Source organism: Coptis chinensis, chromosome 6, assembly GCF_015680905.1.
Source record: "Coptis chinensis isolate HL-2020 chromosome 6, ASM1568090v1, whole genome shotgun sequence".
In the NCBI taxonomy this organism is placed as follows: Eukaryota; Viridiplantae; Streptophyta; class Magnoliopsida; order Ranunculales; family Ranunculaceae; genus Coptis; species Coptis chinensis.
The window spans coordinates 50,123,862-50,128,297 of record NC_141461.1 but is presented as its reverse complement, the minus strand read 5'-3'; the positions used below and the strand labels follow the sequence as shown (position 1 = coordinate 50,128,297).

Here is a 4,436-nt window from a genome sequence, read left to right as displayed (position 1 = left end):
AACTCATTAATTAATTGAAAGAAAGCACAGCAAATAACAAAATGAAAGGTTGAGAAAACTGAAGAACATGAAGCTTCAAGACAATAGACATAAATAGTAATAACATTAGTAATAAAATAACAGTTATTTTATTGTTACTATTATTGTTGTTATCATCATCCTTATTGTCATAAAAGAATAGAAAAGAAGCTCAGAGGGTAAGTATACTCACTGATGTAAAATAGAGTCGTGTCTGTACATGTCTTCAGGTGTCCGCACATTCGCTGCATACCTAAATGAAAATCATAGGGTTAACAACTAGCACATAGAGAAACAAACTACAGTTTATGAGATGATATAGATACTTCAGATCAAGGTGGTATTTTGTCTCCTTATCATCATCGTCATCTTGGTCCAATGACTTTTCACTTGTAGAACTAATTCTTCTCGTGTTTTCATTCTTAGTTTGTGGTTTTATTAACTGCTGGTCATTGTCATCCTTCCTGCTTTTAAATGATGCTGAGTTTTGATCTTGATTGCTTTTCAGTTCAGCAACGGTGATAGCTTCTTCCCGAGTGTTCCTTAGGTCAATTAAAATCTTACCCAACAACCGACGAGCAATCTGAACCAACAAAGTGAAAAGAAGAAGATAAAGAAAAAGAAGAAAAAGAGTATTAAATAGAAAACCATGTAATAAACAAAACAATATCAGACTTATATACTGTTAGGGTTGGTCATTGCCGTAGCTCTCTCTTCTAAATTGTTGATACAAATATTAAAGCCTATCTTTGTCATTCTTGTGAAATTCTTGGTTGTTAGTCTCATTTTTAGTGGCTCCAAAAAAAACCTTTTCATTTCCTTTCACTTTTGGGTTGGTAACCCACGAAAACATATCGTACTAAGGTTATTTATCGTAAAATAATGATGGAAACTATCCATTTATTTGGTCACGTGTCATCTGAGGTAAAGTAGTCTAGCACTTCCCCTAGTTGCTTGAGCCAGGGGCGGATCTAGGATTTTAGATAAGGGGGCTGCCATGGAGTTAACTTTTAAAGATTTTTTTAGGAACCAATAATCAATGTCTACGGAAAATTATCTAAATATCTATTTGAGTTTATAATTAGCTAGCGTTGATAAACAAAAGAATTATCGCTTTTATTACCTTACCCAAAATGGACAAAATAGTGTTTTCACTATAGACCTAGACAAATATAACAAAGAAATATGCAAGAATAACATAGCACATTAGCATCACACTAGTGAAGTTTTGACCTGCGTAGATTCTTATCAAATACATCTATTATTGCATCCAAATCAATTTCTTTAGCAAATTCCCGTTCAATGTAAATAGTCATGCAATCTGTAAGAAATTCATCCCCCATCTTGTTACGAAGTCGTGTTTTGAGCAATTTCATAACTGAGAATGCTCGTTTTGTAGTTGCCGTGGAAACAGGAAGTGTCAAGACAAGACGAATCAATCTATCAATCAAATAATAGATCTTGATCTTTCTTGTTTCAACTAGTCTTTGACATAATTCGGAGATGGTAGACAACTTCTGAAAAAGAGGATACTTGAGCACATCAAGTTTGTAATGTTGCACTTGACTTCTCAAATGATGTATCTCTTGTTTCGTGAAGTCTCCACAATAACAATTTTCTACGAGTTTGCAAATGTCATCAATGCTGAAGGACTTAAAAGCATCTTTCGGATCCAAAGCAGAACTAAGATAAAGAAGTTATATTGTTTCTTCTGGAAATCTGTTATTTAATTCCACCAACTGGTAATCTATTACAGCATTAAATAACTCGACGCGGTAGTGATGCTCAATGTAATATAATCTTTCTGCTGGCAAGAACGACCTGTACCCGCCATGTGTCGAGCACCCATATCAGGCATATCAATGTCATGTTTTTTGCAAAATAAAATCACATCACTAAGGAAAGCGTCCCAAGAAGATCCTCTTAATTCTTGAAGAAGTGCTTTCGTACTGGAGACTAAGCTGATAGCATTTAAAATGTCTTGGGACTTTTCTTGCAAGGCTTTACACAAGACATTAGTAATTCCCATAATCTTATGCAATAAATGAAAAAGAAAGACAAACTCAAAACTTTTCATTGCAAGAATAGACCTTTAGCTTCCCTACGCATAGAGTTGCTTGACCCGTTCTTCATGACGCTTTCAAGAACTATACAAATTGAATCAAACATCTCTTTCAAGCTACAAACCAAAGCAAAATGAGAACTCCATCTAGTATCTCCTGCTCGTTGCAAAGTAGAAACTTGATTAGCTCTTTTTCCAGTAACAAGTTCACCACTAGCTACCAGTATATCAATTTCATTTTTTCCAAGTATCTTCCAACTCCTGTTTATGCTTGGGCGCAACATGAAGATTAACAATAGAAGCCAACTTGGAAAAAAACAACCAAACATCAGAAACATCTTTAGAAGTCGCAACTAGAGCAAGTTGTAGACGATGTGCAAAGCAATGCACATAATATGCATATGGACACTCCTTCGTAAACAATGCACGTAATCCATTCCATTGACCACGCATATTGCTAGCACCATCATAACCTTGACCTCTCATATTTATAATATGCAAATTATGGCGAGCAAGGATATTGCATATAGCTTCTTTCAAAGTTAAAACGCAAGTGTCTTTAACACCAACAATACCAAGAAAATACTCTCTAACAAAACCACCTATATCAACAAATCTTAGGACAATCGCCATTTGCTCCTTGTTTGAATTATCTTGTGCTTCATCAACAAGGACACAAAATTTTGCATCACCAATTTCCTCACGAATTCTCTCTCTCTCACTTTATCGGCATAGATATGCAAAAGTGTCTTTTGAATTGAATGTGAGGTATATGTGGCATTTCTCGGAGCATCTTTTAATAATTCTACAACCTTGTCATTCAACATCGCTGCAAATCCCAACACTCCCTTGAACTTTCCACCATTTTTTGACTTTTTGGACTCATCATGGCTTCTAAAAGAAATCCCTTGCAGTGCAAGAAATTAAATACACTAAAGAATAGCTTTGACTAGCAAACGGTTCTTAACAACCTCTTCTTTAGATAATGTATTTAACACATTATCTATATGTCAAGAAGGATTCATGAAATTTTCACAAGCTATCATCGCCGACTTATGAGGTGAGCATGGACCTCCTTCATGTTGCAAAAAGGAACACTTCTTTCCATTATTTATCTTCTTCCAACATTTAAAACCTTCAACAATGAATGCAGGACGGTTTGGCGGATTTGTTTTAAATATAAAACATGGAAAACAATAAGCTCTATCCATATGGAGTGAGTACTATAGCCAAGGAAAGAGTGTGAACCAAGAGGAGTTAAACCGGCGAGTTTGCTTTCCGAATATAGTGGATGGATACTCTTTCTCACTGAGTTCAAGTAACCAACGCCCCTTTCCAAGAAAAGCTCGTCGAACATCATCTTGTTGATTAACCAGGTAATTATATATTGGAGTACGTTTACCCGGATCACGTTCAAATAAAGATGTGGAGTCAACTTCTTCAATGCTAACTCTTTGGGCTTGAGGAGAAGGCTGAACTTGCTCAATTTCAACAACTTGAACTTGTGAAGGAGGTTGGCCATCTCTATCAAGTCTTGAAATATCAAGACTAGATGATGTAGAAGTTACATCATTTTCCGGGGTGACATCTTTGGGTTTAAAGAAGGAAAACATGGTTTTCATTTTCTTACGAGCTTGATGTTCATACATTCTTACCTAAGATAAATCTTAATAATTTCTTAATCAATAGTTTGCTCTATACTAAAAAAAAAAAAAAAAAAAATCACAATAATAACTACAATAATATTCAACTAATTAAATAAGACCAAAAATTAAATGACAATCTAATACTCCAATATAAACTATAAGTTAACAAGACAATAAGTCAAGTAGAGAACACATTAGTATTTGAAAATTGAAAAACAAAAACGAAATAAAAAATATAGGCATAATGCAAAACAATTTACCTTTGCCCTTAGGTAATGAATAGCCGAATATGAAATAAAATGATAAATAGATTAGGTGCGGAATTGGAATTGCCGACTGGAAGAAGACAATAATAGAGAACAAAATTTTCTTTTGTGAACAGTACGACACAAAGGGCTATTTTATTTTTTTGTTGACCTTTCAATTTTTTTTTTTTTTTTTTTTTGGTTTTACTTTTTGACTAGGAACGTGACTTGAGAAACTGGGATTGTCACTTGTGAGAAACTGGGATAGTGACTTGTGGGCCGGGGGGATTGTGTTGTGAGTTGTGATTTGTGAGAAACGAATCCTCTAGGATTCCTTTTTTTTTTTTTTTAATAGGAACAAACAAAGCGGGGCGAGAACAAACTGGGATTGATTGTGACTTGTGGGCCTATGGGCTAGTGTTCATACTAATATATTATTTTTTTGGGAAAGTTTGGAGGGGGCTG

The 4,436-nt window shown here is 34.8% G+C and overlaps 1 pseudogene; it reads right to left on the bottom strand.

The window, feature by feature from the left end:
• Positions 1 to 2,314: 2,314 nt before the first annotated feature.
• LOC147493414 (uncharacterized) lies at positions 2,315 to 3,729 on the bottom strand (annotated as a pseudogene).
• Positions 3,730 to 4,436: the final 707 nt, after the last annotated feature.